Source organism: Littorina saxatilis, linkage group LG3 (assembly GCF_037325665.1).
Source record: "Littorina saxatilis isolate snail1 linkage group LG3, US_GU_Lsax_2.0, whole genome shotgun sequence".
Lineage (NCBI taxonomy): Eukaryota > Metazoa > Mollusca > Gastropoda > Littorinimorpha > Littorinidae > Littorina > Littorina saxatilis.
Window position 1 is genome coordinate 34,674,797 of NC_090247.1, and position 27,500 is coordinate 34,702,296.

Here is a 27,500-nt window from a genome sequence, read left to right on the forward strand (position 1 = left end):
AAAAAATCGTATCTCATTCATAACGCCCTGCGTGTCGAAGTTGCTTCACCCACTATACAGAATGATTTTCTGAAAGGAGAAGAATAACAAAGGGTGTTTGATTTTCAGGTGTATAGGGTTCACGTTAAAACGCACCATAATCGTGCGCATGCAAAGAATGATAATTGATTGTTTTTGAATTACTTTGAATTTTTATTATCTAATCTTAAATTATCTTGCACTTTATATTTTTGACTAAATGTTTTAACATAGAGGGGGAATCGAGACGAGGGTCGTGGTGTATGTGTGTGTGTGTGTGTGTGTGTCTGTGTGTGTGTGTGTACTATGTGTGTGTGTGTGTGTGTGTAGAGCGATTCAGACTAAACTACTGGACCGATCTTTATGAAATTTGACATGAGAGTTCATGGGAATGATATCCCTGGACGGTTTTTTTATTTTTTCAATAAATGTCTTTGATGACGTCATATCCGGCATTTGTAAAAGTTGAGGCGGCACTGTCACACCCTCATTTTTCAATCAAATTGATTGAAATTTTGGCAAAGCAATCTTCGACGAAGGCCAGACTTTGGTATTGCATTTCAGCTTGGCTTAAAATATAATTTAAGAATTTGGTCATTAAAAATCGGAAACTTGTCATTACATTGTTGTTGTTTTTTAAACAATCCAAAAACAATTTCATCTTATTCTTCGTCATTTTCTGATTCCAAAAACATATAAATATGTTATTAACAGCTATTGTGTTTTCAGCGTAGCAATAGGGCCCGATATTTAGACGAGACAAGTATAATGCCGACGAGTCGAAGACGAGTCGCATTATACTTGTTCGAGTCTAAATATCGGACCCTATTGCTACGCTGAAAACACAATAGCGTTTATATAGCTATTCTGACATTAAATTCTGTGTTAGAATCATGTTTTTGTCAGCGACAAGTACCAGAATGGTCCATGTCGTTGATTGCAGACGACGGTTCCGGAAATAACCGAACATTGAAAAAACCCCGGACATGTATTACGGAGAAAACTCGAGATAACCGGATGCTCAGCATTACGTCAATATGTTAGGAATCATATGACGTCATGACGTATCATGCTTGCCTACGTAGATTGTATGTTCGAAAGTCTGACTTCTGTTGGGAATTCGCGTGGTGAAGACAGCGGTAAATCTGTAGATGATAAGAGAACAAGGATTGTCTCAGAAGAAACGACGAAATGTTTCAGACCGGTAACTTCATTTCAACATTGCACTATACAATGGACGTTCTATGTGACAGGAGAGTTTGCTGATTTTGTGTTAAACATTGGAGAGATCGTCTGCTAGAATCCGAAATAGGTCGCTTCAGATTGCAGCTTCTGGAAATTTGCAAGGTTTGTTGCCTGTTAAAGAACTGGATTTTACACGTAATGTATGTCATGTACAGTAAGCAACAACAAAAACACACACAAAGCAAATGGCATCGTCTGTCGACTAGTCACAGACTGACAGAAACAAACCTGGCGAGGTATGCGTGTACTTTATACACGTGGAAGAAACCGGAACCACGCGTCTTTGTTATTGCCGATATCGTTTGGATATCGGCAAAAATGGCCAACTTTTGTATCGTTATGCTTTGATGATCGGAAAAGGGATGTGTGAGACCATCCAATCACAGCCCCCGAATTCCCCCACGTGTCCATCAGAATAGCTAGCTATATATTCGGATTAAAAACAAGCTCTGAAAATTAAATATATAAAAATTATTATCAAAATTAAATTGTCCAAATCAATTTAGAAACAATTTCATCTTATTCCTTGTCGGTCCCTGATTCCAAAAACATAATAGATATGATATGTTTGGATTAAAAACAAACTCAGTACGCTAAAAAGAATAGAGATACTGAAAAGCGTGTTATCCTGCTCAGCGCGACCATTACCGCACTATTCTGGCTTTCACGGGCGGTGGACTGACGAAACTACGAGTATGCGGCCTTGTTGAAAAAATGAAATGCGTTCAGTTTTATTCTGTGAGTTCGACAGCTTGACTAAATGTTGTTATTTCGCCTCATGCGACTTGTTTTAACTTCTAATGAACATCTTAAATTTAAAATATTGATGATTTTGATTACCTAGCTCATTCGTTTTAAAGCTTCTAAGCTGAAATGCAATCCCAAAGATTGCATGACCCAATATCAATCAGTTTGACGGAAAAGGGAGGGCGTGGTAGAGCCGCCTCAACTTTCACTAAAAATTGAACAAATTGGGAATTTGCTACCCAAGCAAAGAATCAGTGCACGTGTCATTTCACTAAGACATTCTGATGCCGATATTGATTATCAGTGGAAGCCTAACCAACGTGACCTCAATCAAAACACGTTGTCAGCGATCACAGCGGGCCAGCGATTATTGCCGCAACGAATAGTAAAATCCGATGGGTGTTTTTTGTGTAAATAAAGGGTATCGTATTTATCTCACAGTGCATAAAATACACATAAGAGTAAACTGTTCGTCGTGATGGCAGGTTCAAGCGGGTCAACAACGTGCTCATGCAACGTAACGCCTCGCTTTAAGATGCTGAGCCCACGGGCGCTTACGCACTCACACACACGCACTCACACACACACACACATACACACACACACACACACACACACACACACACACTCACACACACACACACACACACACACACACACACACATTAGCTTTTGGGACGCTGTCGACAGCTGGGAAATTAAAAAAATTGCATGAAAATTTGGTTTATCAACCAATTATTTTTTTCAGATATTTTCTATGTTGGTAATGTGAGAGTGGTGAGTGTGTGTGTGTGTGTGTGTGTATATGTGTGTGTGTGTGTGTGTGTGTGTATGTCCGCTTGTTTGTGTATGTCCGCTTGTTTGTGTATGTGTGTTTGTGTGTTAGCCAAGTGCATCGGTCGAGCAAGTCTTAGTAAAGGCCCCACTTCATTCCACCTGTTTGTTTTTGGCTGAGAAAAAATGCAAATGTCCATTGTGCTCTTTGATCTTAGTCTTCGACATTTGATTTTACCCGTAATGTTGTTGTTGGTGTTGTTGTTGTTGTTGTTGTTGTTGTTGTTGTTGTTGTTGTTGTTGTTGTTGTTGTTGTTGCACGCGTTGACAACAATTTGACATATCTCAATAATGAAAATAAATATTAGAACAATCTTTCTTTTCAGAGTGTATGCCTGGCGATGACAGCTAGCTGAAGCAGGAAAGATATTGTTTCCAATGAAGGCATCTACATCTGCTGTACCGCTTGCGAGCTCTATTCTATAAACAGGCTACCGTGGAAGAACACATGAAACCTTTGCCTTTGATTGTGTCTCTGGCAATTATATTCTGACTATACATTTGTGTGCAACATCAATAAATGGATGATAAACTCACGTCCTGCAAACGGAAACCAGTAATTTTGTTTGACAAAGTTGAAAGTTGAACCATGTTTTAATACACAGAGCTATTCAGCTTTGCTTGTTTAGAGTATCATCAGCTGGCTCACAGCCGGGATTGAAGAATCACGTGTACGTCCACGCGTAGCGGTGTTTGATTATTATTTCGCAAATTCATTCACAGAATTGTTAGATAATGTTCTATACTCCTCAAAAAGCACCGTAACTGCATCAGTTTTGGATAATCCTGGATTGTCATGTGAAGCATGCCTACCTTGGCGCAGAATTGTATTGAATTGGACACAACTCCCCCGAGCAGCGTGTATTATCCAAGGACTATATGTATTGTCTTTTTGATATCGGTTTGTGAACCACAAAAGTCCTGACACTTTTTATGTTTCAGCACGTTGACAGGCTCTCATGATCGGGACACATGCAAATCACACAAACTTTGATTGATTTCAATTCTGTCTAACGTCATATGGGGAGGCACTAGCTTCAAAGCGGATAGACCAGCAATCTCTGGGGATAGCAGAGCTGCGCATATCATCCGAAATGCCGCATCTAATTTCGACAACCGATTCGATAGACAATGACAATGGAGCGAACATGAAGTCGTATACAGAAGGTGACCCACACGCTGATGCGACTGAGAAAAGTTGTGTAGATACACACCTAGAGTTGACTTGGGACAAGGATTTAGATACAAACTATTGCATACTTAATGAGTTGACAGGGGAAAGAGATGTAGATACAAGCTATGACATACATGATGAGTTGGCAGGAAGTAGTGGTACCTGTTCAAAACATGAGGTACGCAATCAGTTGGCTCGGGGAAGTGGCATTGATACAAAGTACAAAACACGTGACAAGGCAAATATGGGAAGCATCGCCTATACAAACAATGGCACAAATGTAGAAAATGGTGTCAATACACAACGCGATACGCAGTGTGATATGACTGGGGAACGTGGTGTCTGTAAAAAACTTAACACATGCAATGACGTGACTGTAAAAAGAAATGAACATATCAAATGTGTACCTCGCATAGCTATGGGAAGTGGTGTCGACACAAAGCTTGATGCGCACAATGCGGCAATTGTGCAAAGTGATGTCGATGCGACATTGTACCCTCATGATGGAGTGACTGCAAAAGGAAGTAATCATACGAAGTGTGATCCAAGCAACCAGGTTACAGCGTGCGCTAGCGTTCATGCAGTATCTACATCTAAATATACAATAACTGTGAACACAATTGCCACAACAAACTGTAGCACATACAGTGCATTGAATGCCCAAAGTGGTGTAGATGCAAAAACTGGCACACACAAAAAAGAATATGAGGACTTTAAAGTCGATACAAAGCTTGACACATATAATGAAGTGAGTGCTCATTCCGAGGCTTACGGAAGGCTCAGTGCATACACAGTTAGTAAAGTGACTGCAGATACCTGTTTTGATGTGTGGACCACAAACACCGGAAGCAAACCCGAGTCCTTCAGGGACAGTCAACTCTCTCCGTGCGTATGTTTAAAGTCACAAGCCAGCCCATATAATGAAATGAGAGCATACATTAGCGAAGACGAAGACAAAAAGAGCATTCAACTTGAATGTACTGTTGATGACCCTGAGCCGTCACATGATGATGAAAAGATCGCCGACGTCTCCCTTGTAACAGGAAGAGATCCCAGTGTCCTGAAGTCTATATTTAGGTTCACCGTTGACGAACAACATCAGACAGGTTTCAAATTGGTATTACCAGAAACAGAAAACAAAGTTTCTCAAAACTGCAAAACAACAAAACAATTTCAGTCTTGCCTTGTTCAGGATAATCAAAAATGCAAGGTACAAAATTGCAACCTAGTTGCGGAGATAAAAACAGCAATTCGTCACACCAGAACTTCAAAAAAGTTCGAAAAAGACCGTAGTCAAGAGGACAATAGGGTAAAGTCTGCGGACACTGCTGTGACTGGCTCAGACAACACCCGAGAGAATGACATGATGAAAGGTGATGGTTGGGTCGAGGAGAGGCTTATCATACATTTTCCTGCAAAAAGACAGCAAGCGGTCTTTGAGAGGGAACCAGGTTTACAACCATACACTGGACAGTCATTCCGCAATCTAAAGAAACTTGGAGACAATTTTGACAGAATTGCAACATCATTGTCCGGCAAAATTGCCGATTTCTTTGACAATGTATACTCAAAAGAAACCTCTGTTGAACTCCTGAGACGTGCAAGAAATGAAGCACTGTTGCCTGCTGGTATGTTTGATGTCCAGATAGTGGCTCCTTCAACGTTGTACGATCCTATTGCATTCTTCAGTTCGCCCTTAGAACGTCTTCGATGGGAATTTTGGAGACTGTGCACGTTTGCCCCTCTTTCAGATTGCTTACCAGTTTCACCCATCCGTCTTGCTCAGAGTGGATTTTACTATGACGAGGAACAGGACGATATTATCTGCTTTTGTTGTGGCCTCAGGAAAAGACACTGGATTGAAAACGAGAAGACAGTTGCCGTTGTTCATCTTGCATTGAATGGAAATTGCCCTCAAGCTAATTTTGCCGACGACACAAATGTTCCCATAGAAACGGACACTCCACGCCTCTCGTCGACGCCTGGTACGGGACAGCCGCAGTCCGAAGTTTTTCACAGAGAGAGAAGAGATGACAGTATCAGAACCGATTATGAAGTCCCCGATGGCCTTCAATCTTCCGAAAGTTCTGAGTCTGCTTTCTCAAGATACCAGTATCATTTCAATGGAGTCATAACTGCAAACCACACGCCAACACCAGCAAGCCAGAGAAGCAGTCAGAATGGTCACTCCGCAGCCATTTCGGGCGGAAATGAACAAAACGGACAGGTACAAGCATACTCTCTGCCGCCACCGATTTCTAGAGCAGAGGAAATTTCTAGCCATCGGCAACTGGCAGCTCTGAGCGCTGGAACTGCCCTTCAGCAAACTGTCGTCTCGTCTTGCCCAAATGCATCAGATACTCAGAGAACTCAGTCGCAGGCCCTATCAACGACGAACGTACCAGCTGCAGTAGCAGCTGGTCACAGTCAGTACTCTGTGCAGCCTGAACAAGCCCCCGAAGCAGTTCCCCCTGAGACACTTCGTTACGGATCACAAGGAAACAGCGAAGACCACAGTGCATTGGAAAGTGACGGCGACCACTCTGAAGCCAGTGGTCTGGATATGAGACGAGCAGCATGTTCAGGAAACTCGTCAGTGAAAGGGAGATTGGCGACCTTTGGTGACTGGCCGGGAGCTGGCTTGCCCACCCCACGCGATTTGGTGCCCGCTGGATTCTATTACATGGGTAACCTTTTACTTATTTTTCTCCTATACTCCTTTTCCCCTACCTATCCTTTTTCTCCTTCTTCGTCTTTGTAGCCGTTGTCTTCGTCATCGTTAAATGGAGGTTGACCTTGAATTCGATACCTACTGTAAATGACAGAAAGTGTGTTCTTCCTGCTCCTTCTTTTCTTCCTTTTCCGTCTGTTCTCAATCAATCAATCAATAGTAGGCTTATATCGCGCGTATTCCGTGGGTACAGTTCTAAGCGCAGGGATTTTGTTTTATTTTGTATGCAATTTATATCGCGCACATATTCAAGGCGCTTGGATTTATTTATGCCGTGTGAGATGGAATTTTTTTACACAATACATCACGTATCCACATCGGCCAGCAGATCGCAGCCATTTCGGCGCATATCCTACTTTTCACGGCCTATTATTCCAAGTCACACGGGTATTTTGGTGGACATTTTTATCTATGCCTATACAATTTTGCCAGGAAAGACCCTTTTGTCAATCGTGGGATCTTTAACGTGCACACCCCAATGTAGTGTACACGAAGGGACCTCGGTATTTCGTCTCATCCGAAAGACTAGCACTTGAACCCACCACCTAGGTTAGGAAAGGGGGGAGAAAATTGCTATAACGCCCTGACCCAGGGTCGAACTCGCAACCTCTCGCTTCCGAGCGCAAGTGCGTTACCACTCGGCCACCCAGTCCTTGCTCCGCCTCCTTCTCTTCCTCATCATCATCCTTCTCCTCTTCGATATTCTTCTTTTCTTTCAACTGTTGGTTGACCAAGATGCGTACGCGTGTAAGTACGCCGATAATCTCTGAATTGTCGCGTTACATCGAGGCAAGTACTTGGAATAGGACTTCATGCATTGGGTTTAGAGGTTATAGTTTCCACAACAACAATATCTTAAAACGAGAGAAAGAAAGTGTACTTAGAAACTATCCGCGTATCAATTATCTCTCAACATCTGCATTTGTGGGTAAATATAATCGCCTTGTAATTTTCTAAAAGAACAATTGTATTTTGCAGGCACAGGCGACAGTGTCCGCTGTTTTTACTGTGGTGTCACACTACGCAACTGGCGAGAACACGACGATCCTTGGCTTACACACGTTCGCTTTCGTTTTTCCTGTGCTTACGTGACTGCAATCAAGGGAGAGAATTTCGTTTTACAAGCACTCGTGAAACACGCAAATGGACAACCGGTCACTGGTGTAAGTATCTGAGGAACACAATTGCTGTCAGATACAGCCGTTTCTTTGGAATAAACATACATGCAGATTTTGAATTTGGCAAAATAAAATATATACGATCAAAATGAGTTGGCATACAAGTTGATACATATCTTCCAGTAACAACTACTGGCATGGGTAAAGTTGGTATTTTTTTCTTGTTGGTGAAATCACAGGATACTGAATACTGTGCTGAAGTGAATTCCTTCTTCTATGTTTTAAGCTTGCAAATCATGTCCTTACTTTCATTGAAAAAATGTGCGTGTCTGTGTGTTGCAGGAAGCCGAGCAAACAGAACGGTAACCCGCATCCAACCAAACACCAGCAGGTGTGTATATAACTGCTGGGTGTCTTTCGATTCATGTTCTCATGTCAAAGCTGGACAGTTTGTGGTTGTTCAGGGTACAAGCATATCGGGGCCAGGTAGCTTAGTTGGTAGAGCACTGGACTTGTGATCCCTATGGTCGCAGGTTCGAATAAATCACGGCAGGGGCGGACACGGATCAACTTAATGTGCAGACTCAGAGGCGGTATCCATGTCCCACCCCCGTGTTACCAAAGTGGCACGTAAAAGACCACGGTCATTCTGTGATAAGTGTAGGTGGCTGATTGCACCTAAACACGCATACACTTGGGTAGCGCGACTAATGTCGCTGCTACCTGTCCACTGGGAGAAAGGACCCGAATTTCCCAGCATAGGGATAATAGAGTGTATGAAATTAAATTAAATTAAATGAAAAATGCGTATTATGGTCGAGTGTGCCCTCTATATACAGTCAAATAACCAAAATAAACAGCATAATAGTGTGTGAGTGTGTTTTTGGTTGTGTTTGTGCGTGCGTGCGTACATGCGGCTGTACGTGTGTGTGTGCGTGTGTGTTTGTGTGTGTGCCGGTACGTTTGTAGCTAATGTCAATATTCTAAAAGCCACAAACTTTTCCCATCATCTTGATATCTGGTGTGTCCTGACCTATCACCAGATGCATGCATTCATAATTATACCTTTTTTTTTATTCGCTTTCTTGCAGTGTTGACTGAAACGACTGCTTCGGAAAGTTCTTCAAGTTCAGTACCAGAAACAACACACAAATTGCATACAAACACGAATACTACTGCCAAAGTGACTACTGTTAACGGCATAGAAAACGGTGCAGGTAATGTTGCAACTGCAGGTCCTCAAAGGGACAGCTCACAACACAGGCAGCGAACCTGACACTGTCGATGCAGCCAGTACAGCTTCTCGACGTGCTTTGACGAATCTGAGAGAGCAATCACTAGGAAATGCTGCTTGCAATGCGGTTTAGGGGGAACGAATTCAGAAACGGTTCCGCAAGCGACACAACACCTTTGAAGACATTGGACAATGTGAATGGAGCTTGCCCCTCTCGGGATTCCTCTAACTCTGATGGTGACGCAATGTGAACCTGCTGGAACTTCGACGAGTGAGATATATACAAGACTGCTTCACCAGTAGAACATCAAACAGCACAACAAGCCGTCTGCATAGGACCGCAGCCCTGTTGTCTCGGACATTGTTTTCTGCAGAACACCCAACAACAGATCACAGGGCTGGCAGAATTCTGGAGAAGGGAGATAGAATAAGATGAGGGTACCTACTTTCAAGAGCTGCAGCGAACCAATCAACATTTGCGAGGACGCCTAACCTTGTCACAGTAGACCTGTGGACACCATATTTTCGCTCTGTGACCATTTGTGCAAGTGCGAAATGTGCGCGGCTTCTAATAGACAGTGTTGCCGCTATAATCAGTGGATTCATGGTACTGCAAATGTGTATATAGAGTAACATTTTATGTCCCTTGATGATGAATGATGACAATCTCACTTGCTGGTTTGTTTGGTATTGTTCACTATCATTTTGCTGTTTTTACATTTAGTCAAGTTTTGACTAAATGATTTAACGTTGACTTGGAATCGAGATGAGGGTCTGGTGTATGTAAGTATGTATGTGTGTATGTGTGTGTGTGTGTGTGTGTGTGTGTGTGTGTGTGTGTGTGTGTGTGTGTGTGTGTGTGTGTGTGTGTGTGTGTGTGTGTTTCAGCTTGGAGGCTTAAAAAATATTAATGAGTTTTCTCATTAAAGTTGTCATTAAAATCGATTTTTCGAAAACAGATTTAAAATTAATTGCGTTGTATTCCTCATCTTCTCCTGAATTCAAAAATATATACAGACAACTTCGCTTAACTCGATCTCGTCGGGCCCCCCCCAAAGAGTTCGAGGTATGCGAAGTTCGTGTTATCCAACACGTCGGATAGCTCGATTTTTCAAAGGAAGACTTCGAGCTATCCGAAGTCGAGGTAAGTGAAGGATTTTTAGTGATATAAAGAAGGCTGGTGGCCGGGACCAATGGTTCACTTCGACGTATCCGAAAAATCGAGGTAAGCAGCGTAGTCTATCTACAGGACAGCTCTCAGCAGGCTCTTGGGGCTTTTTTAATGATGTGTGCAAATCTGCTTGCTATGGTGTATATATTTATATTACGTATTTACGTGCGGCATGTGTGTGTGTTTGTGTGTGTGACGGTTTGGTTTAAACTGTTTTATTCATTTGTGCATTATTTACAAAAAACGCATATTGAGTAAACAACAACAAGCATAATGCTTATAGTGGTGTTTACAGTTAGAAAATTACATATAAATGGCGGCTATTGTACAGTTTAAATGAAGAGCAAGCAAACATGAAAGGAAAATTGAATGAAAATTGTACATCAAAACAAAAATCCGTTTAAGAATACATGTGACGGTTTGTGTGTGTGTGTGTGTGTGTGTGTTTGTATGTGCTTGTATGCTGACTTTATTAGCAGGCATCTGTCAAAAATTGTTACAATCAACGATCAAGTCAGTGTAATATCATGTATATACTTTTGATTTGATTACGTGAAATGCTGCTTTTGTACATTTTCTTTTGTTTTACCATTGTAAAAACCAATTCACTGGTTATACAATTAAACAATCCATCCATCTCTCCCTCTGAGAACTATTTGTGACCCTCCACCACGGAATGAGTCACATGTCACCTTTGCATGATTTTCATATTTTTACATTTTCCTAAAGAGTCTTTTATGCTCAATCCAGTGGTGAAAACCGTTTGAGTTATAAGCCTGTGACTAAGGTGACCCTTAAGCCTAGCGCAGAACCACGCGAGGTGACGTGCGCGTCATTTCGTGGTGGAGGGTCACATTTTCCATGTTTTGTTTGCGACATAATCTTATGACGTTTACATTTGTGCGTCACTTCTCGTTTGACGTCATATGGAGATAAAAAAAAAAAGTGGAAGATCGAGCTAACCGATGTGAAGAAAATAAGGTGGGACCTGGGCATGAGATCGAGTTAAGCAGAAAATCGAGCTATCCAAAGTCGAGGTAAGTGAAGGAATTTTAGTGATACCATGTCAAGAAGGCTGCTGGCCGGGACCAATGGTTCACTTCGATGTATCCGGAAAATCGAGTTAAGCGAGTTCGAGTTAAGCGGCGTTGTCTGTAGATATGTTATGTTTACTCTAAAACATGCTCAGAATGAAAGGAAATAGGTTCAGTAAGTACTACGGACGCTTGCTTCGCGGAGGCGAGCGTGACCCGTCTCGGTCTTCGGTATGGTTAGCCGAGACTATATCACGGGTTGATATTGATGTTATTATTATAATGTATTATTATTGTTTTAGGTGTGTAAATGTGTGTACGTGGAAGGCAAACCTGACGCAGACAAATTCTCTTGGCCATCGCGTAGTACAATCGTAGCTGAGTAAGCGTTATTTCGCAGGGTAAGCAATAAGTAGCAGTCAGTAATTAGTGCACAGCCGCGTGTGTACAGTATGGCATTTCCTAATACGCCATAGCCGTATGATACCTGGCGATAGGTGCCACGATGCTGGACCCTGTGACGTCAGTCTCCAAAAATGGGAAGACGGCACAGGGCCCAAGCTTACTTAATCTAGGGAGATAGGGAAACAAAAAGACGGACTGCAGAGATTTCTTAGAGGACGGAGCTATAGACCAGACCAGAGGAAATAGAGCTAGGGAAATAGAGTATAGGAGTGTTGACCAGCAGAAAGGAAAGACAAGTTATTACTTAGAATAAGTTAGCATAGAAACAAGTGATAAGATACTACAGTTGAAGTACAGTGCCAACAGAACAGTCTGCATCAGGGAATCAAGTACGCACGTTGTTTCCCCTTTTGTGTCAAGTTGTACCCTAAATAAAAAGAAGAAGTTGTTGCTCTTGGTTTCGTTTGCATTCTTAAGATTGTTCGTACCTTGTTCTTTGTCTCCATTATAAAGATCTGTCTGTCCTCTCAAAACTCAAAGCCAAGCGAGTAAAAATAATTATGGACATCTTTAATAAACATCTTTAAAGACCAGGTCACCAATTCGACCCCGCCATAGTTGGTGGAGATGCAGGGTAATGGACAGAACATTGGGACGAAAACTTAAGCGAAAGAAAATAAAACGAAAAAAAATGAGCAATTTTTTTCCAACCCCTCTCTCTTGTTGATCCCACTGCCACCTTTTTCTTCATGTTCGTCTCTATACGCCTCAACAGGAAAAAAAGCTTCCCCGCTCTTACCTATTTGTGAAACCCTAGCAGACCGTGTTCAGAGAAGATTTTGTTTTGATTGTTTGACGTTAATACACAAGCATATTGTTGGACAACGTGTTCTGATTTCATAAGTGTATAACGGCAGTGAAAGATATGTATAACAGATCTGTCATTTGTATAACGTTCAGCAGGCCACAAACTATAAGCACAAGGCTGCGCCTTCAGACAATGTTGACCCTGACTTACCTGACAAACTGAATGTGTTTTATAGCAGGTTTGACCAGAAGAACCCCTCACTCGGTTACCGTCCTCCTCTCCCTGACGATGCGTCTCTTTTGGCGCCAGCATTTACCATCCAGGAGAGTGAGGTCAGGGGTCTCTTCCGTAAACAGAATCCAAGAAAGGCTTCTGGTCCTGACCTTGTCTCAACATCGACCTTGAGGTCCTGTGCTGACCAGCTCGCGCCTGTTTTTACTGACATTTTTAACACTTCTGTGCAGCAGATGTCTGTGCCACGGTGCTTCAAGTCTTCAGTAATTGTCCCAGTCCCCAAAAAGCCCAAGGTAACTCAGCTGAATGACTTCCGCCCTGTGGCACTGACATCTGTCATCATGAAGGTCCTGGAGCGGTTGATTCTGCGGCACCTGCGGGCTTTCACGGGTCACCTGTCTGACCCACTCCAGTTTGCTTACCAAGCCAACAGGTCCGTCGATGATGCCGTCGCCATGGGTCTTCATTTTGTCTTGCAGCACCTTGAGAACCCTCGCACCTACGCTAGAATGTTGTTCATTGATTATTCCTCCGCATTCAACACGATCATCCCTCACAAGCTCCTCCACAAACTGATTGGTCTCGATGTCCCTCTCTCTCTCTGCCACTGGCTTCTAGACTTCTTGCTTGACCGCCCTCAGGTCGTCCGACTCAACAACTCACTCTCTGCCTCACTCACTCTAAACACTGGTGCCCCGCAGGGTTGTGTTCTGTCCCCTCTACTCTTCACCCTTTTCACCAACGACTGCACCTCCGCTCACCCATCCACATACATAATCAAATTCTCAGACGACACCACCATTGAAGGCCTGATTTCTGACTCCAATGAGGACGCATACCGGGGGGAGGTTCAAAGAGTGGTTGAGTGGTGCTCTGAAAATGATCTCGAGCTAAACGTTCTTAAAACAAAAGAAGTCGTTATCGACCCTCGACGAAAGAAAGACCCCATCTTGCCCCTTGAAATAAATGGGGAAGCTGTAGAACAGGTCTCTTCATTCAAATTTCTCGGCACACTGATCTCTGAAGACCTGAAATGGGACGGGAACACCACGTCCATCATTAAGAAGTGCCAGCAGCGGCTGCACTTCCTGAGACAGTTGCGCAAGTTCCGTATGTCACAGCAAATCATGGTGCAGTTCTATCGCGCAGTCGTTGAGAGCACCCTGTGTTTTTCTATCACGGTCTAGTATGGCAGCACCACTGAGAAAGAGAAACAGCTACTGGAGAGCATTGTGCGGACAGCCTCCAACATCGCGGGCTGTGACTTCCCTTCCGTTGCCTCTATTTTTGAGTTGCGCTCAGGTCGAAAAGCAGGAAAGATTGTTCGCGACCCCTCCCACCCGGCAAACCACTTCTTCGAGCCTCTTCCATCTGGTAGGCGCTACAGAGCTTTGAAAGCCAGAACTAGTCGCTTTCGCTCTAGCTTCATCCCCCATGCTGTACTGACAACTCCTGTAGTGAAGACGTTGTAATATACTGTAGTTATAGGATTGGGGGGGGGGGGGGGTTCTTTGTTCTTTTGTTACTTAGTCCTTTCACTGCATTCCATTACTGTTCTCATAACTTGTGATAGTGGAAATATGTGCAATGTGGAATGGTCCTTATTTTTTAGGTGCTGGAGTAGTTCTGTGATGGTAGTAGTTTTGTGCAATGCGACTCTAGGTTCAGGTGCTTGAGTAGATCTGTGATAGTCTGTTAATACTGTTGTTTTAAACTGTCTAACTGGCTAGATTATGATTATATAATTTTATGTGATGATCTGACTAAATGATAATAATTACGTGTACTACTTACTTTTAAATGGATTATAAATTTTAGGTATTGTTCTAGTATTCACTAATGTTGTATTGATATTACTGGCACCCCTTTTAAACTGATATGGTTTTTACCTTTACAAGGCGACGATGTGAATTTGTGATGTAGATATGTGGCTGGTTATGTGTGAGTATGTAAATAATTGTGTGTGTGTGTGTGTGTGTGTGTGTGTGTGTGTGTGTGTGTGTGTGTGTGTGTGTGTGTGTGTGTGTGTGAGTGTGTGAGTTGTGTCTGTGTGTGCATGACAGTGTAATGTACGTATGTATGCATGCATGGTGATGTGTGTCTGCATATGTGTCTGGTTGGTTTTTATTTTATTTTTACCGTGCCGTGCCAAGATGAAATCCTTTTGCAAAATTGGTGAATAAATATCTTGTATCTTGTATCTTGTATCTTCTTCAAGACATTGATATTTTCAAGCTTTGTTAATGTAACAAGGGAAGCAAAAAGTTGTGTCAAAGGCTGCTGTCGTCATCAATGACTATATTGAGCTGTTGATGTATCAATGATTCTATATAATCTTCTGTATATGCCACAAAGATGATGTAGGATTTTCAATGACTGTTGAAGTTTAAAGAATATTTTAGAAACGCTTCTCCCCAACGTCTTGTCATACTTTTCTTGAATTGTCTTTTAATTATGATACTTTTCTTTTATGATCATAACCCTTGTGTACGTTTGTTCGTCATGTTCACAGAGTTGTTTGGATACTATGCAAATACCCTGCATCTCCACCAACTATCACGGGGTCGCATTGGCGACCTGGTCTTTAAAGATGTTTATTAAAGATGTCCATAATTACTTTTACTCGCTTGGCTTTATGAGTGTTGAGAGGACAGACAGATCTTTATAATGGAGACAAAGAACAAGGTACGAACAATCTTAAGAATGCAAACGAAACCAAGAGCAACAATTTCTTCTTTTTATTTAGGGTACAACTTGACACAAAGGGGAAACAACGTATGCGTACTTGTTTACCTGATGCAGACAGTTCTGTTGGCACTGTACTTCAACTGTCGTATCCTATCTATCACTTGTCTCTATGCTAACTTATTCTAAGTACTGTAGTAACTTGTATTTCTTTTCTGCTGGTCAACACTCCTATACTCTATTTCCCTAGCCCTATTTCCTCTGGTCTGGTCTATAGCTCCGTCCTCTAAGAAATCTCTGCAGTCAGTCCGTCTTGTCTTCCCTATCTCCCTAGATTAAGTAAGCTTGGGCCCTGTGCCGTCTTCCCATTTTTGGAGACTGACGTCACAGGGTCCAGCATCGTGGCACCTATCGCCAGGTATCATACGGCTATAGCGTATTAGGAAATGCCCTACTATACACACGCGGCTGTGCACTAATTACTGACCGCTACTTATTGCTTACCCTGCAAAATAACGCTTACTCAGCTACGATTGTACTACGCGATGGCCAGGAGAATTTGTCTGCGTCAGGTTTGCCTTCAACGTACACAGATTTACACACTTAAAACAATAATAATACATTATAATAATAACAATATCAACCCGTGATAACTATCTGACAGTAGTCTCGGCGATGATTGGTTTGTTGTGTTGATCTTGACTAAATGTCTTTATATCGCTTCACGCGACTTGTTTTCTTGTCCGTGTCTTTTTCCATGAACCCGACCAGAGTAAAATAAGAACTGTTTAAATAAGTTAGATGTGAAGGCCCTCTCAAGTGTCAAATGCTTCCCAGAAAAAGAAGTTTTACTTTGCAAATACTTATATATTAATTGGTATGTAGATGTGGTTCTTTAAGTGGCAAATGCAACAAAGGTGTCAGCAATACAGTCCTATTACTAAATGTTAAGTTAACGACGAAGCTACACTGAGTATATTGATAACCCCTGTTCCTTCTCAACTTTACCTATCGCTGTGTTCTGCTTTTACAGTTTATAGATGTTATTGAACTGTGCTTGGTGTTCATTGTAATTATGAACAGATGAAGTTAAAACAATTCTTGTATCAACCTTTTTAGTTAATATATATGTCCTTGCAGCTGGCTCCGTGTAAGTTACTTTCCACCCGGTGTCCACCCTTTTGTAAATCTTACTAGATCCTCCAGGCTTTAATCTGAGATCAAATCCCCCTCCCACTTTGACACACACACATTTAAATAGACAGCTTGGTCACAGAGCAGAGTGGAATGTCTTTACTGTCCGTCAATGACAATTAACTGTGCCAGTCTGCAGAATTAATTCAGCAAGTAATTCCCCCTTTGCACAGAAAAAAAAAGCTAGGATGGAGATTTTGCAATGTGCCTACGTGGAATAACACTCTAACACAGTGCAAAAGGCCTGTTCAGATCTGCTGACAGGTGGCAAACATCATCATTTACACCACGGAAATGAAAGTATCTTTTACAATTTTGATAATTAAGGACTAGGCTATAAGTTTGGTTTATGATTGAAGTGAAGATGTACATAGACTTTTACACTTATCGGACTGAAAACAACGGCTGCATAACTTGATCGTTTCCGGACTTTTGTCATGTTTAATGCACCAACACAGCGTCACAGGTTTGTTCAAACAATACAAGAAAGTTTTGTCACAGGAGGTTTCCTTGTTCCGGTAGCAAAGTTTAAGATATCACAGGACAATTTTTTTGTTCCTGCAGCACAAATATTGATTTGTGTTCCTGCAGCAACATATTTGATGTCATAGACCAGTTCATTCAGCAAATTATTTTATGTCACAGGACAATTCTTTGTTGGTAGGATACACAATATTTGTTTATTGCACAACACTTTACATTTAATGTGCATGTAAACATTAAAGGCAATGTTGGTATTGACATAATTATGCGATCTGCGTATAATGCTTCCTGCAGCAAAAATATTGAAAGGCATATGGGACACTTATTTTTTTTCCTGCAGCAACATATTCGATACCATCAAACAGTTATTTGTTCCTGTAGCAAAATATTTGATGTCACAGAACAGTTCTTGTTCTTTCAGCAATTCATTTTATGTCAGAGGACAATTCTTTGTTCCTGGAACACACTAGTTGTATATCGCACGACACTTTACATTTAATGTGCATGTAAATATTAAAGGCAATTGTGGTATTTGAATAATTATGCGATCTGCCTATCGTACTTAGTATACAATTGCTTGAATATGTTGATCCTTAATTTTACTCTCTTTTTTTTTTTACGTGCAAACACATTCACAAATAAACTGTTCTTGGTAATTATAACGAGAACAGTGACACCTTACTCTTCTTTCTTATTGTACTCATCGGTTTGTGTGTCTGAGGGAAGCAAAATCGGGGGAAGGTGGAACAATTTAGCAAACATGACTTTGTGCAAGGGTATACGTGTTTGTGTGCGCTTAATCGAGCGCTTGTGCGGATGATAATGTGCATGGGTGTAAATGTGTCCGCCTGTCTTTTTCTATGTTTGTGTGTGTGTGTGTGTGTGTGTTAGTTTGTGTGTGTGTGTGTGTGTGTGTGTGTGTGTGTGTGTGTGTGTGTGTGTGTGTGTGTTACAAGAAGAAAGCAGTTATTGCATGTTAATTGACGAAGTGAGGGGCGCCGGCGGGCCACAGTCACAAGTTTTAGATACAATATCAAATAAATCAGAAAGTATGACAATATACAAACGTTCCATATCATCTTGGTTTCTGTGTCTAACCGACATGTCCAGGTACCAGACAATATCTAACTCGAATCTGAGTTTTACAGTACAAGAACATCATCTCAGAGACAATGGTGAGGATCAATAAAAACAAATGTCAGTGCTTGAAAATACTCTTCTTCCACAGGCCAGTTGTGTAGGTTAAGACTGCATGATTCCGCCGGAATAGCAACGGGAATTTCTCCGACATGCATTCTAGTTTCAAGCTAGAAGCATAGTGTCTGGTTATGCCCGTAGCGTTGGGAGTAGAGGGGTCTTACTTTTCAATGTGACACAAATCGCCGTCTCCCTTCCTTCCTCGCCCCACTACTGCTCTCCTTCCACAGACAACCAAACCCCACCATCCACCCACCCAACACCCCCCCCCCCCCCCCCCCCCCCCCCGCGGGTTAGGGGGAAGAATTTACCCGATGCTCCCCAGCATGTCGTAAGAGGCGACTAACGGATTCTGTTTCTCCTTTAACCTTTGTTAAGTGTTTCTTGAAAAGAATATAGTCAATTTCTGTAAAGATTTTAGTCAAGCAGTATGTAAGAAATGTTAAGTCCTTTGTACTGGAAACTTGCATTCTCCCAGTAAGGTCATATATTGTACTACGTTGCAAGCCCCTGAAGCAAATTTTTGATTAGTGCTTTTGTGAACAAGAAACAATTGACAAGTGGCTCTATCCCATCTCCCCCCTTTCCCCGTCGCGATATAACCTTCGTGGTTGAAAACGACGTTAAACACCAAATAAATAAAAGAAACCCACCCAACACACACGCACACCTACCTCAAAACACACACTCACACCCAAACCTAACCCACATCCCAACAACATTTACCGCCACAATCGTTCCCCATTTCCAGCACTCCATTGACATACACACTCGTTATATTTTCTAACTGTCAGTGATTTCCCAAGTAAAATTAATGTTGTCAGCTTTGCCATCTGCTTCTTTGCTGAGGACTGTGTGCGTGTGTGTCTGTGTGTATGTGTGTGCGCGTGCGTGCGTGCGTGTGTGTGTGTGTGAAAAGTGTGTGCGTGCGTGCGTGCGTTCATGCGTGCGTGTGTAGTGTGTGTGTGTGTGTGTGCATGCGTGTGTGTGTGTGTGTGTGTGCGCGCAAGTGTATGTGTGTGTGCAAGTGTATGTGTGTGTGTATATGTGTGTGTGTGTGTGTGTGTGTGTGTGTGTGTGCGAAAGACAGGAAAGATCGACAGGAGATTCGGAGGAGCTCGCGTAATTGACAAGTCGTGTGTGTGTGTGTGTGTTGTGTGTGTGTGTGTGTGTGTGTGTGTGTGTGTGTGTGTGTGTGTGTGTGTGTGAATGTGTTAGTGTGTGTGTGCGGGGTGTGTGGGCGTGGGTATTTGTTTCAACAGAAGAGAGGGACTTCTTTGAATAGAGTTCATCTGGTGCGATACAAGTTGGTGCTATCACTTTACTTTCAGGAGTGCGTCTGCGTAATAAAACAAAAACAAACATGATCTAACAAAGCCTGTATTGGAGTTTTAACAGTGTCGGTAAAATATTGTTTAATTTATTATTAGGTATGATGCGTTTGATGATCTAAGCAATATGCCGTTTTGGGATTTTCTCATGTCAAGTCATTTCAGAGAAACTCTTGCTGACTGAACATTCTTTTGCAGCGCCAGCGCATTGCTGACGACGAGCTTGCGAGGTCTGGGAAACCCCAATTTATCAGATTAATTTAGTTTCCATTGAGAACATGCCTACTGGTTTTCAAAGCTAGTACTAATATGTCGGACCCATGCGTCTAGATAAGGGCATCTTCAAACAAGATCAGTCCACGCTCTGAACACCCTCCTGTGGAGGCCGCAGAAGGACCCTTGAGATTGGATGTGGAGCTAGCACTTGCCCTTGGAAACTGTTCAACTGTAAGCATAACTAAAATCCAAAGAATGATATATTAATTTTTCACTTGGTTTATGTGGAGGATTATCTTTTGTTACTTTGTGTTTTATAGCTTGTCTTTTCCGAGTCCTACATCTTCTATTTCTACTTTAATGTTGATGTTTCAGTCAGTACATGTATTGTGGTTGGCATAAGTCCAATTTCATGTAGGTCCCTCAAAGAACTCTTAGAGTGTACATTACGCTCAATGTTGTAAATTGATTTTTAAACCGCATTTAACACTTCCTTTTCATTTTCTGCAATCATTTAACTTCTTCTTTGATCTTGTTTTGTGTATTGACTGTTAACTGGTCGCTGTATTTATTGCACGCAGAAATGGAAAGGCGCTTGATGAGTTTTGACATAAACTCTGTCTATAGTTCTTGTGGTTTTCAGAATTCCCGTAAAATAGTAATAGTTTTGTTTAAATAGATAAAAACAAACAGTTTCTTAATTTGTTCTAATTGTTCCGCGCTGGTACAGTATGCATTGAAGAGTAAAGGAATTCGTAGTGTTGCCTTTCTTTTTTTTCTTGTTCATTTTCTAAACTGTTCACCATTTTGACGTGAGCGCAAAGTTGACATTTTTCTCCTGCCACATGGGCAACAAGGCATATCCTTGCATACCTACAAGTATGCAAGAGAATTCTAACATGAGCACAAGTTTTTGTTCCACGCTGTATAGCGCTTCCACAGATCAGTCGATAGAGCGCCAGCTTTGTAACAACTTCGAGGGTATAGGCGTGGGCTTGAACCCTGGTACGAGGGGTATTTTCTCTATTTTCCAAAGTCCACGTTCAATAAAAACTCTAAGCGATGCACCCGTGTGTGCAAATGAATGCACTAAGACATATACGCATGTTAAAGTTCCGAGTTTCCGGCGAAAGTCTTTGGACTCGGAAATAGACAGACACCTAGGACATGCACACCCCTGAAGACATAGCCATGTTGACCTAGAGACATGGTTAAAAACAACAGTGTGGCACACAAAACTCTCACCATAAAATGACCCTCAGAATAAAAAGCTCAGAAATGCAGACGAAGAAGAATTTCAATGCTGTTCGCACGCCTTCAAAACTAAAGGTACACCAAGAACGTGACGAACACAATTAAAATGTTTCTGCTTAACCTAGTCATTCAACTACTTTAGTCGTTCCTGTTGAGTTTCATAAGTTGATATACGGTTCCTGACTTTAAAGATTAGAAACTGTTGTTATAGACCCTATCGGTATTCCAAGCTCTCGTAATCTCTCGCAAACTTCAGAGCCTCATAGCAAAGCATGCGGTACAGCGATCTCGTGCGAGCTGCACAAGCCAAGGTTCGAAGTTCTCGCGATGTTCAAAGCATAACAAAGAGCGTGTCTCGCGAGAGCTGCTCAGATACCGAAAAGGTCTATTGGCTGTTGGTTTTTTTTTTTTTTTTTTTTTTTTTTACATTTTTTATCACGAAGTGTAGCCTTTTATGCTATTTGAACGACGTAATAGGCTCCTTGAAAAAATTTTGAACGTCTTGTAGTTTCAATTTTTTTTATCTCTTAAATGATCATATACAATGTTACCAGTTATTCAACGAAAGGCTTGCAGAAAGGCTTATGCTGGTCGCGAAAAAAACACGATAAACGAACACAGACTACGCTTTAACGATATGAGACGAGTGTGTCTTGAAACTGTTGGGGCATTGGTTTAAATACTAGTATAACGGACGTGCAGAATTCGTCATGAGCTAAAATAGAGACAGCGAATATGCGTGGGCTATTCAGGAAAATGTCTAGTCATAGCTGCGGTATGCTGACGATATACCGTAATCACTTTTTTTAGAAACTGCACATTTAGAAAAACGTTGGGAATTCCCAGTGCTAACAAATTAAGTCGACGTGCAATGCCTTTGGCACAATCGTCAACCAGCCAAGGCACTGCATACACCCACCGAATGACACACACACATACACGCACGCACACGCACACACACACGCACGCACGCACACATGCTCGCATACACACACACACACACACACACATACACACATACACACACACACACACACACACACACACACATACACACACACACACACACACACACACACACACACACACACACATACACACGATGATGGAACTTTATTTTACAAGGATAGAGCTTTAATGATACGCCTTTTATTTAAACTGACCTGTCCTTACATCCAATACAAAATTATAACAAGGAACTTAGTCGATAAATATCGACAGGGGGCTGACTAATGGTTTAAATGTGAAAATGTGTGTATAATAATGGGTGTGGGTCTGAAATGAAGTTAGGTAGTAGTTAACATTTGTTTTGAATAATTATTGGTATTTTGACAATGTGGGTAGCATGGAAATGTAAGCATTTGAATGTAAGTCTTAGGTACCATTGTACCCAGGAAGAGAGACGAGAGATAGGAGTAGGTTGCAATAGCTTTTGTGGTCTTTGAGTTTTGTTTTTGGAAAGACATTGTTAAAGAAAAAGAAGACAATTACAGTAATGCAATATTTATTGTGAAAACCAACGATTGTACAAAGAACATGTGAGGCAACATTATGTCTATGATGATGTGAAGAAAATTAGTTATGATTTATACTATTATTATTTAGACTTGAGACTGAATAGCAAAAGGCGAAGTGTATGTTTTGTGGTGTGAATTGAAACAAAATGAAAAGTGTAAATATCTGGGAAATTGTGGTTTAAAGACTTCGTTATTTCTTGATTGTTATTTACTATTATATTGAAGTAAATAGCAAAACGCTGTATTTGAAATTAGCATGGGATTTATATAAAAAAATTTCTAACTCTATAAGGACGGATAACTCTATATGGTTTAGGCAAATGAGGCTAATTAGTATGAAAGAAACACTCATTTTTGCCCCTTGGGGCATTCAAGGCAACAAACAACCACATACATCTGATTTATAATTTAGTGAGACATAAAAAGCTGTATGATAATTTTGTAGTGATTGAAAAAAAAAGGATACGTTTGAGATTGTTGGCAGGGGTGAGCAAAAGTGTGACCGACTCAGCGCAGAGATGATCGAAGAGATTGCTTCGTAGTCTATCAGTGTTGTGACGAGCGTTGGCTAATGGTAACGAGTACATATGTGTGTAGTTGTGGTGTGTGTGTGTTTGCGCGTTGGTTTGGATTATGGGTGTAATTTGTAAAACAGATGTGACAGTAATAATGGAGTTCACATCAGTGAGGTTAGTTTGAAATGGAACACACGCACGTTTTTGAAAAAACAATATGAAATTTTGAACCATGAGATCTTCATTAAATAATAAACTGAACATCAGCAAAACATCAAAGCAATTATTAATAAGGTTTGAAAAGCTTGACTTACTATGTTAAATAGTGGATTGAAGGCTGAAAACGTCATTTACAAATTACATCTGAGATGGGGAGGGCGGGTGGGGAGAGTGCTGAAAGTGTGGATGAGAATTTTTAAAAAAATGCTGAGTGACAACAGGGAGGTTAAAGGCTGCCCTTTTCGTAGCGTTCATTAATTAATTCCTATTGTTTACATGTGCCAATAATGTTATAAAACTGTACCTAAGGGGATATAATAACGATTGGCTGTAGCTTTCGAACACAGAAAAAATTATTTCAGTGTTGCAACGCAAAGTGGTTTTGATAGTGTCGAATGTAAACAGAACAGTCTCAAAGTGAAAGTGGATGTTTTCCGGAAATTGCGAAGTTAACAAGAATACAGAAAAGCGCGCTTTCCTGCTTAGCACAATACGCTACCGCGCTAATCTGGCGTGTCAATAATATCACTACGTTTTGGACGTGGAAGGTGAGCGATTTCCTTCACGCGAAGATTGACGACGCTGTACTGTATTGTAAAACGCATTGAGCATATATTATGATTATGCGCTATAGCAAATGTCCATTATTATTATTATTATTATTATTATTATTATTATTACTGACTGTCTGTGTTGACGGTCTAAAAATAGCCCAACCTCTGCTTTGAGACCCATGTTCACCACCGCCCTCAGCTAATTCAAGAAATCACCCCCCTCCTGCTAGGTACACGTGCACTCAAGTTAACCTCTGCTTTGACCTGTGTGCCAAGAGTCAGATGAGAGAGAGAGAGAAAGCGAGAGCGAGAGAGAGAGAGACACGCATACACATAGACAGAGACAGACATAGAAAGACAGAAGCGGAGAGACTCAGAGGGAGACACAGACAAAGACATACATACAGAGAGAGAGAGAGAGAGAGAAAAAAAAATACGAATGCCTCAATCTTCCCGCGCCGTAGACCAGATTAATAGGTGCTTGATTTTGGTATTTTGATTTTACATAACATTAAACCTTTCTTGGGGTTCATGGTCATGGCAACAGCCATAATAATATTATATCATGTATAATATTACATTTCAGCATATGTGAATTACATGTCATCATACCAAACTGTCATACATTTTTATTCCCACATCATTCTGATTGATCACAACCAAACCTACTATCAGTGGACACATCCAAATGCAAGCGCCTGTTCTTGACAACTTGCCACTGATCTAAAAATATAGATCAGTGCAACTTGCTGGGTCCTTTGCCGCCACAGACACTGTTTGGCCTGTAGGTAAAATGTACAATGTATTTTCTGATTTGTGCACAAAAGCTTTTTTTCTTTTTTCTTTTTTTTTAACATAACAATGTTTAATGTCACTGTATGTTTGAAAGACCATGGTCACATTTGTAAAACAAATGTTAAATTAGAAAATAAATATAATTTTGGTTCATGATTTTTCCTACACCTGTGCTGAAAATAAGAAATAAAAATGTCGGTTTATAAGTCACTCAAATGCAGAACAGAATGAATGGTTAGAGTTTGTTGCGGTTGACCCTGCACAGTTCGACCTATGATGTTTGTGTTGAACAATTTTGCCGTCACCCCTCCCATAGGGTGACGTATTTCACAACTTCCTGTGTTACACAAACTCAGTGATAACCAATTTTGCCTTCACCCCTCCCATAGGGTGACGGATTTCACAACTTTCTACTGATGAACAATGTTGCCTTCACCCCTCCCATAGGGTGACGGATGTCACAACTTCCTGTGTACACAAACTGATGACGTATTTCACAACAAAATGGCGCTGCCCATGGTCAACCTCGAAACTATCCGTGTAGAATGGGGGCCTCCTGGCCCCCATAATAAATGATGAATACGTAGATCAAACGGACAAAAGAGAAAACAAAAGAGCAATCAAGAAAACAAACAATACAATGACAGAATAAGCAAACAATATGCAAACAAACATACAACTAGGGGAAGGGCTCCTAATATGGACCGGCTCCTAATATGGACCACCTTCTGTTCTGACAAACTAACGGCGCTAGAGCGCTCAAAAAAGTTTTATTCGCTGTATTCACCCTCTCTGGATAACTTGCACATGTCAAAACAGTTGCAGAAACAGAAATCTCAAAACCGTTAGGCTTTTTCTCTTTTTTTCATTTTTGGCAGCGTTCACTCTAAATTTGCCGCCTAAAACGGACTCGTTTCTGTCCACAGCCAAAGCTTTTATCACACAAAAATTGCTATATATGACAGCTAAAACCGTATTTGTTACATTTTAGCAGTGTTGACCCCGAGTTTCTACTGCAAACAAAAAATAATAGCAAAATCTCAAAGTATGTGCGAGTCCCGTAATATGGACCACCTTCAACAAATCGAAGAAAATAAAAGCTAAAGGCTCTTTTCTATAATTCATGAAGAAGCTTGCTGGAAACAACCTATAACTAGCCCTCGAGATTTACAAAATATATAACAAAAAGTCTTCTTTTCGTGGAAGTTGATAATTTCATTTATTTTCACTCTGTTTTTGATAAGCTTCTTCATTAGTTTCCTGGTGTGCTTCAAATAATGCTCTCATCAACCCGAAACAAATAAATCTAGAGCATATTTTAATTAGGCTGACTTGTACACTAAGTTGTATCATTTTATTTTGAAATATAGGGGGCTTTAAACAGTGATTCGTGAAGGCCGCTTCACTGGTCCATATTAGGCGCCCAGGCTCCTAATATGGACCCTTTGTGATTTTTTCTGTATTTAATTTTTGCTGAATGTCTATTAAAGCTATTTCACTCTAATTAGGCCTAACGGTTAACCTAAGAGAGAAGGACTACCAAACACAAAATGAAACTTCTTCGCAAGAAAACAAGCTAGTTATCAGCATGAAACAAAAAGTGGTCCATATTAGGAGCCCTTCCCCTACATGATAAAACAAGAACAAAGCCATAAAATAACAAGTCGCGTGAAGCGATAAAAGACATTTAGTCAAGATCAACACAACAAACCAATCATCGCCGAGACTACATTCAGCTTGTCTCGGCTAACCATCCCGAAGACCGAGACGGGTCACGTTCGCCTCCGCGAAGCACGCGTCCGCAGTACATGTACTTACTGAACCTTTTCCTTTTATTCTGTGCATATTTTTAGAGTAAACATGATATATCTATATATTTTTGAATTCAGGAATACAACGCAATCAAAATTAAAACTTGTTTGCGAAAATTCGATTTTAATGACAACTTTAATGAGCAAACCCATAAATTAATGTTTAAGCCTCCAAGCTGAAATGCAATACCAAAGTCCGGGCTTCGTCGAAGATTGCTTGACCAATATTTCAACAAATTTGGTTGAAAAATGAGAGCGTGACAGTGCTGCCTCAACTTTCACAAAAAGCCGGATATGACGTCATCAAAGACATTTATCCAAAAAATGAAAAAATAGGTGGGGATATTATACTCAGAAACTCTCATGTAAAGTTTTATGAAAATCGGTCCGGTAGTTTCTCCGAATCGCTCTATACACACACACACACACACACACACACACACACACACACACACACACACACACACACACACACACACACACACATACATACATGCACACACCACAACCCTCATCTCGATTCCCCCTCTATGTTAAAACAGTCAGAAAGCAAGCAAAACCTATAAAATGGTGATTGAGGCAATACATATAAAGTGGCAAACATTAAAACTCACAATGATTCCAACGTTGACATCAATGATAGTACTTGTGTAAGCTATGCTGATGAAGATGGAATCATAAAGTCCCATCATAATAAGGTAATGTGGCAAATATGTTTCTAAGAACTATTTGTCCTCTTACAGAAAGAGCACTTTGCAAAAAAATTGAATATATACCTGTTGAAGTCGAATGTTCTTTCGTGGGAAAAATGAAGAAGTTAAAGAGAAGAAGACGAAAGAGAGAGAAGAAAACAAGTCGCGTAAGGCGAAATTACTACATTTAGTCAAGCTGTGGAACTCACAGAATGAAACTGAACGCACTGCATTTTTTCATAATGACCGTAGTCCGTCGCTTGTGCAAAACGGAGTGAAACTGA

At 41.1% G+C, this 27,500-nt stretch overlaps 2 protein-coding genes across 2 annotated transcripts in view; both read left to right on the forward strand.

Moving 5' to 3' along the window:
- The window catches only part of LOC138962235 (uncharacterized), a 190,000-nt gene that overhangs the window by 30,670 nt on the left and 131,830 nt on the right, over positions 1–27,500 (forward strand). The gene's annotated exons all lie outside the window — the stretch shown is intronic.
- Positions 19,954–27,500, forward strand: part of LOC138962238 (uncharacterized) — a 13,388-nt gene continuing 5,841 nt past the window's right edge. Inside the window, exon 1 of the mRNA XM_070333982.1 lies at positions 19,954–20,090. The gene's annotated coding sequence lies outside the window, so the exon portion shown is untranslated. The remainder of the gene's footprint in view (positions 20,091–27,500) is intronic.